This window comes from Scyliorhinus torazame, chromosome 28 (assembly GCF_047496885.1).
Source record: "Scyliorhinus torazame isolate Kashiwa2021f chromosome 28, sScyTor2.1, whole genome shotgun sequence".
NCBI lineage: Eukaryota > Metazoa > Chordata > Chondrichthyes > Carcharhiniformes > Scyliorhinidae > Scyliorhinus > Scyliorhinus torazame.
The window spans coordinates 33,997,754-34,006,277 of NC_092734.1; positions in this window are offsets into that span (position 1 = coordinate 33,997,754).

An 8,524-nucleotide genomic window follows, 5' to 3' on the forward strand; every position below is an offset into this window, starting at 1 on the left:
CAGAGATCCGACAAAGACTTTTAGAAAAGTACACCCTGGGACTGAGGGGGGCACGGGCCCTGGCAGGGTCCATGGATGTTACCTCCAGAAACGCGCAGTCCTATGCGCCCTACTGTGCGGCGGCGCCCTGGGCTGCGTGGCACCCCGCAGCGGCAGCCCCACTGACCTTCCCCATGTCCCCGCTGGCCTGCGCTGTAAGAAGGCCCGCTAGCTCCGTTGGGCCCCGTTGCTTCTTCTGCGGGCAGGCGAAGCACTCCTGCCAGCGCTGCCCAGCCCGCACCTCCACCTGCAAAGGGTGCGGCAAGAAGGGCCATTTTGTGGGGTTCTGCCGAGCACGAGCCGTGGCCGCGGTCTCCAACGACTCCCCTATCCGAGGACCACGCCCGATCCACGGCTGCGGCCATCTTGCCCCTCGGACGCCACGCTGGACGGATGGGCGCCGCCATTTTGTCCATCCCCGACCACCATGTGCGATCCATGGGAGACGCCATCTTGGATGGGGCCCCAGGCCCCCAGCACAGCCGACTACATGCTGCCCGATCACAGCCCACAACTGCTCCATCTGGCCTCGGTGACGCTGGACCAAAATCGACCTCGGACACTCGCGACAGCAATGACGATGATCTTCATCAACGGCAAATAGAATTCTTGCCTGATCGACTCTGGGAGCATGGAGAGCTTTATACACCCCGACACGGTAAGGCGCTGTTCACTTGTTACCCACCCTGTAAACCAAAGAATCTCCCTGGCCTCCGGGTCACACTCGGTGGAGATAAAGGGGTTCTGCCTAGCAAACCTCACTGTCCAAGGCAGGAAATTCAACAATTTCCGCCTTTATGTCCTGCCGCACCTCTGTGCGGCTACACTCCTGGGCTTGGAGTTCCAATGTAACTTGCAAAGCCTGACCTTTAAATTCGGCGGCCCTATAGCCCCCCTTACTGTCTGCAGCCTCGCGGCCCTTAAGGTCGATCCGCTTTCCCTGTTTGCGAACCTCACCCCGGATTGCAAACCCGTCGCCACCAGGAGCAGACGGTACAGTGCCCAGGACCGGACCTTCATCAGGTCAGAGGTTCAAAGGCTGCTGAGGGAAGGGGTCATTGAAGCTAGCAACAGTCCCTGGAGAGCTCAAGTAGTGGTGGTAAAGACCGGGGAGAAGCATAGGATGGTCATTGACTACAGTCAGACCATCAACAGGTTTACGCAACTGGATATGTACCCTCTCCCCTGCATATCCGACCTGGTGATCCGGATCGCGCAATACAAGGTCTTCTCCACGGTGGATCTCAAGTCCGCCTACCATCAGCTACCCCTCAGCACTAGTGACCGCAAGTACACTGCCTTCGAAGCAGATGGGCGGCTCTACCAATTTTTAAGGGTTCCCTTTGGTGTCACTAATGGGGTCTCGGTCTTCCAACGCGAGATGGACCGAATGCTTGACCGGTACGGCTTACGCGCAACGTTCCCTATCTTGATAACGTCACCATCTGCGGCCATGACCAGCAGGACCACGACACCAACCTCCAAAAATGTCTCCAGACCGCGAAAGTCCTTAACTTAACGTACAATAAGGATAAATGCGTCTTTAGCACTGACCGCCTAGGCATTCTCGGCTACGTAGTGCGAAATGGAGCTATCGGCCCCGACCCTGAACGCATGTGCCCCGCTATAGAGTTCCCTCTTCCTCACTGCCCCAAGGCCCTGAAGCGCTGCCTCGGGTTTTTCAGCTATTACGCGCAGTGGATCCCCAACTATGCAGACAAGGCCCGACCCCTAATCCAGTCCACAACTTTCCCCCTGTCGATGGAGGCCCGCCAGGCCTTCTGCCGCATCAAAGCAGACATTGCAAATGCCACGATGCGCGCCATCGACGAGTCCCTCCCATTCCAGGTTGAGAGCGATGCGTCCGACGTAGCTCTGGCCGCCACCCTCAACCAAGCAGGCAGACCCGTGGCCTTTTTCTCCCGTACCCTCCATGCTTCAATTCAGAATTCAGAAATTCGCCATTCCTCGGTCGAAAAGGAGGCTCAAGCCATAGTAGAAGCTGTGCGACACTGGAGGCATTACCTGGCTGGCAGGAGATTCACCCTCCTCACTGACCAACGGTCGGTAGCGTTCATGTTCGATAATGCACAGCGGGGCAAGATAAAAAACGACAAGATCTTGCGGTGGAGGATCGAACTCTCTGATGTGTTGGGTACTCTGCTACACAGACGAACCAACACGGTTGCGAATGGTACAACTCAGCTTTATTGCTAACATTTATTTACAGTGGTAAACTGGTTACTGAGGTTCGATCATAACCCTAGAATCTGTGGACCTATTCCTAATACTATCTTGTAGTGGCACTCAGCACATGGTGGATGTCTGAGTGGCTTGCTATGAGCTCTGTGCCCTGAGCTGTCTCCTGCTGGAATGCTCAGGAAGTGTCGTGTTCCCTGTTTTGTACTGTGTATGCTCTTGCCTGTGATTGGCTGTGGTGTTGTGTGTGTGTTGATTGGTCCGTTGATCGTCCATCAGTATGTATGTGCTATGATGTTTACCTGAATGTCATGACATCCCCCTTTTGTACAAGAACATGTGCCTATGTGGTTATAAATAGAGATGTATATCTGGATTTCCAGAAAGCCTTTGACAAGGTGCCACACAAAAGGTTGCTGCATAAACTAAAGATGCATGGCATTAAGGGGAAAGTAGTAGCATGGATAGAGGATTGGTTAATGAATAGAAAGCAAAGAGTGGGGATTAATGGCTGTTTCTCTGGTTGGCAATCAGTAGCTAGTGGTGTCCCTCAGGGATCAGTGTTGGGCCCACAACTGTTCACAATTTACATAGATGATTTGGAGTTGGGGACCAAGGGCAATGTGTCCAAGTTTGCAGACGACACTAAGATAAGTGGTAAAGCAAAAAGTGCAGAGGATACTGGAAGTCTGCAGAGGGATTTGGATAGGCTAAGTGAATGGGCTAGGGTCTGGAAGATGGAATACAATGTTGACAAATGTGAGGTTATCCATTTTGGTAGGAATAACAGCAAAAGGGATTATTATTTAAATGATAAAATATTAAAACATGCTGCTGTGCAGAGAGACCTGGGTGTGCTAGTGCATGAGTCGCAAAAAGTTGGTTTACAGGTGCAACAGGTGATTAAGAAGGCAAATGGAATTTTGTCCTTCATTGCTAGAGGGATGGAGTTTAAGACAAGGGAGGTTATGCTGCAATTGTATAAGGTGTTAGTGAGGCCACACCTGGAGTATTGTGTTCAGTTTTGGTCTCCTTACTTTAGAAAGGACATACTGGCACTGGAGGGTGTGCAGAGGAGATTCACTAGGTTAATCCCAGAGCTGAAGAGGTTGGATTACGAGGAGAGGTTGAGTAGACTGGGACTGTACTCGTTGGAATTTAGAAGGATGAGGGGGGATCTTATAGAAACAGATAAAATTATGAAGGGAATAGATAGGATAGATGCGGGCAGGTTGTTTCCACTGGTGTGTGAAAGCAGAACTAGGGGGCATAGCCTCAAAATAAGGGGAAGTAGATTTAGGACTGCGTTTAGGAGGAACGTCTTCACCCAAAGGGTTGTGAATCTATGGAATTCCTTGCCCAGTGAAGCAGTAGAGGCTCCTTCATTAAATGTTTTTAAGATAAAGATAGATAGTTTTTTGAAGAATAAAGGGATTAAGGGTTATGGTGTTCGGGCCGGAAAGTGGAGCTGAGTCCACAAAAGATCAGCCATGATCTCATTGAATGGCGGAGCAGGTTCGAGGGGCCAGATGGCCAACTCCTGCTCCTAGTTCTTATGTTCTTGTGTACTGAGTGCAGCTGATGTGTGTGTGTGCAATATCTACAGCATGTACATGGGGCTAAACTATATACAAGGACGATGTCGGGTGCGACATAACAACGAGGTTGTACCATAAACAAAGAACGGGGAAATGTTGAACGATAAAACGAACCCCTGTAACGACAAGGACGAACAGAAACATATTAACACAGTGGTATTATGAGTTCAATGTACAAACAGGCTCATAAGTCAAGTCTAGCAGGTGGGCGACGAATTTGGGTTGACCGCCTCAAGGGTGGGTCTGGATCCACCGGCTGAGGAATGGGCCCGACCACGGGTGACGACGGAAGGGGCATGGTGGCAGGAAGCTCCACGAAGTCGATATCAGGAAGAACAGGAGGGCGCGGTGCCGGTGTAAGTTCCCGTAGCGAGCGTGGACGCAGGCAAAGAGCCCGGTGATTGCGCCTACGAATGGAGCCATCAGTCATGCGAACCAGGAACGAGCGGGGAGCCACGTGTCGGAGAACTTCGGCAGGTGCTGACCAGCCACCTTCTGGTAGGTGGATGCGGACGTCGTCTCCAGGCGCTAGGGCGGGAAGATCAGTTGCCCATGTGTCATATGCCCTCTTCTGGCGAACGCGCTGCTGTTGCATTCTGTGTAGTACCGGAGCATTGTTGGTTTTTCGGGACCAGAATGGATGGCACAGTGGTCCTAAGGGCGCGACCCATCAACAGCTGGGCTGGTGAGAGGCCAGTGGCAAGTGGGGCCGAGCGATAGGCCAGCAGGGCTAGGCAGAAATCCGATCCGGCAGCAGCAGCCTTGCAGAGGAGCCGCTTGACGATGTGAACGCCCTTTTCCACCTTTCCATTGGACTGGGGATGCAGAGGGCTGGACGTCACGTGTGTGAAGCCATCCGAAGCAGCAAAGGACGACCATTCCTGGCTGGCAAAACAGGGCCCATTGTCCGACATAAGACCATAAGACCATAAGACATAGGAGTGGAAGTAAGGCCATTCGGCCCATCGAGTCCACTCCGCCATTCAATCATGGCTGATTTCAACTCCATTTACCCGCTCTCTCTCCATAGCCCTTAATTCCTCGAGAAATCAAGAATTTATCAACTTCTGTCTTAAAGACACTCAACGTCCCGGCCTCCACCGCCCTCTGTGGCAATGAATTCCACAGACCCACCACTCTCTGGCTGAAGAAATTTCTCCTCATCTCTGTTCTAAAGTGACTCCCTTTTATTCTAAGGCTGTGCCCCCGGGTCCTAGTCTCCCCTGCTAATGGAAACAACTTCCCTACATCCACCCTATCTAAGCCATTCATTATCTTGTAAGTTTCTATTAGATCTCCCCTCAACCTCCTAAACTCCAATGAATATAATCCCAGGATCCTCAGACGTTCATCGTATGTTAGGCCCACCATTCCTGGGATCATCCGTGTGAATCTCCGCTGGACCCGCTCCAGTGCCAGTATGTCCTTCCTGAAGTGTGGGGCCCAAAATTGCTCACAGTATTCTAAATGGGGCCTAACTAATGCTTTATAAAGCTTCAGAAGTACATCCCTGCTTTTATATTCCAAGCCTCTTGAGATGAATGACAACATTGCATTTGCTTTCTTAATTACGGACTCAACCTGCAAGTTTACCTTTAGAGAATCCTGGACTAGGACTCCCAAGTCCCTTTGCACTTCAGCATTATCAATTTTGTCACCGTTTAGAAAATAGTCCATGCCTCTATTCTTTTTTCCAAAGTGCAAGACCTCGCACTTGCCCACGTTGAATTTCATCAGCCATTTCTTGGACCACTCTCCTAAACTGTCTGAATCTTTCTGCAGCCTCCCCACCTCCTCCATACTACCTGCCCCTCCACCTATCTTTGTATCATCGGCAAACTTAGCCAGAATGCCCCCAGTCCCGTCATCTAGATCGTTAATATATAAAGAGAACAGCTGTGGCCCCAACACTGAACCCTGCGGGACACCACTCGTCACCGGTTGCCATTCCGAAAAAGAACCTTTTATCCCAACTCTCAGCCTTCTGCCTGACAGCCAATCGTCAATCCATGTTAGTACCTTGCCTCGAATACCATGGGCCCTTATTTTACTCAGCAGTCTCCCCTGAGGCACCTTATCAAAGGCCTTTTGGAAGTCAAGATAGATAACATCCATTGGCTCTCCTTGGTCTAACCTATTTGTTATCTCTTCAAAGAACTCTAACAGGTTTGTCAGGCACGACCTCCCCTTACTAAATCCATGCTGACTTGTCCTAATCTGACCCTGCACTGCCAAGAGTTTAGAAATCTCATCCTTAACAATGGATTCTAGAATCTTGCCAACAACCGAGGTTAGGCTAATTGGCCTATAATTTTCCATCTTTTTCCTCGTTCCCTTCTTGAACAGGGGGGTTACAACAGCGATTTTCCAATCCTCTGAGACTTTCCCGGACTCCAGTGACTTTTGAAAGATCATAACTAACGCCTCCACTATTTCTTCAGCTATCTCCTTTAGAACTCTAGGATGTAATCCATCTGGGCCCGGAGATTTATCAATTTTTAGACCTCTTCGTTTCTCTAGCACTTTCTCCTTTGTGATGGCTACCATATTCAACTCTGCCCCCTGACTCTCCGGAATTGGTGGGATATTACTCATGTCTTCTACTGTGAAGACTGACGCAAAGTACTTATTTAGTTCCTCAGCTATTTCCTTGTCTCCCATCACAAAATTACCAGCGTCATTTTGGAGCGGCCCAATGTCAACTTTTGCCTCCCGTTTGTTTTTAATGTATTTAAAGAAACTTTTACTATCATTCCTAATGTTACTGGCTAGCCTACCTTCATATTTGATCCTCTCTTTCCTTATTTCTCTCTTTGTTATCCTCTTTGTTTTTGTAGCCTTCCCAATCTTCTGACTTCCCACTACTCTTTGCCACATTATAGGCTTTCTCTTTTGCTTTGATGCATTCCCTAACTTCCTTTTTCAGCCATGACTGCCTAATTCCCCCTCTGATAACCTTTCTTTTCTTTGGGATGAACCTCTGCACTGTGTCCTCAATTACTCCCAGAAACTCCTGCCATTGCTGTTCTACTGTCTTTCCCACTAGGCTCTGCTCCCAGTCGATTTTCGTCAGTTCCTCCCTCATGCCCCTGTAGTTACCTTTATTTAACTGTAACACCTTTACATCTGATTCTACCTTCTTTCTTTCAAATTGGAGATTGAATTCTACCATATTATGATCACTGCCTCCTAAGTGCTCCCTTACTTTAAGATCTTTAATCAAGTCTGGCTCATTACATAACACTAAGTCTAGAATGGCCTGTTCACCTCGTGGGCTCCATCACAAGCTGTTCCAAAAAGCCCTCCTGTAAACATTCAATGAATTCCCTTTCCTTGGGTCCACTGGCAGCATTATTTACCCAGTCCACCTGCATATTGAAGTCCCCCATGATCACTGTGACCTTGCCTTTCTGACATGCACTTTCTATTTCGTGGTGCATTTTGTGCCCCTGGTCCTGACCACTGTTAGGAGGCCTGTACATAACTCCCATTATGTTTTTTTTGCCTTTGTGGTTCCTCAACTCTACCCACACAGACTCCACATCATCTGACCCTATGTCATTTAGTGCTATTGATTTAATTTCATTCCTAATTAACAAGGCAACCCCGCCCCCTCTGCCCACCTTCCTGTCTTTTCGATAGGTTGTGAACCCCTGGATGTTTAAATGCCAGTCCTGAACCCCCTGCAACCATGTCTCTGTGATGCCTACCACATCATACCTGCCAGTCACAATCTGGGCCACAAGCTCATCTACCTTGTTCCGTAAACTGCGCGCATTTAAATATAGCACCTTTAATTCTCTATTGACCGTCCCTTTTTGTTTTCTTAGTGTGGTGGACCTTGGTTTACTGAGCCTTTCCATACACTGTGTCATATTTTATGGGATGGGGACTATCGTAACCTCTCCTGAGTTTTGTCTTTTCGTGCTTTTTTGTATTCCTAAGCAGCTACGCTTCCCACTGATTACTTCACCTCTTGGTTCCCTGACTTTCCCTTCCCCCCCAATCTTTAGTTTAAAGTCCTATTGACCACCCTATTTATTCTTTTCGCCACAACACTGGTCCCAGCTCGGTTCAGGTGGAGACCATCCCAACGGTATAGGTCCCCCCTGTCCCAAAACTGATGCCAGTGTCCCATGAAAAGGAACCCCTCTTTCCCACACCACTCTTTCAGCCACGTGTTAACTTCCCTTATTCTTGCCTCCCTATGCCAATTTGCACGTGGCTCGGGCAGTAATCCGGAGATTATGACCCTTGAAGACCTGTTTTTTAATTTGAATCCTAGTTCTTTATAATCTCTAAACAGGTCCTCTTTCCTAGACTTGCCTATGTTGTTGGTACCGACATGGACCACAACAACTGGATCCTCCCCCTCCCTCTCCAGTATCCTTTCAAGCCGGTCAGAGATGTCCCGCACCCTAGCACCGGGCAGGCAACATACCATGCGGGACTCTTTATCCTGCTCACAAAGGATACTATCTATCCCCCTGATAATAGAATCCCCTACAACTACAACTTGCCTATTTACTCCCTCCCCTTGAATGGCCTGCTGAACCATGGTGCCTTGGTCAGCTGACTCATCCTTCCTGCAGCCCTGTTCGCCATCCACACAGGGAGCAAGTGCCTCATACCTGTTGGACAGAGTCAAGGGCTGAGGCTCCTGAGTTCCTGACTGCTGGTTCCCTTTA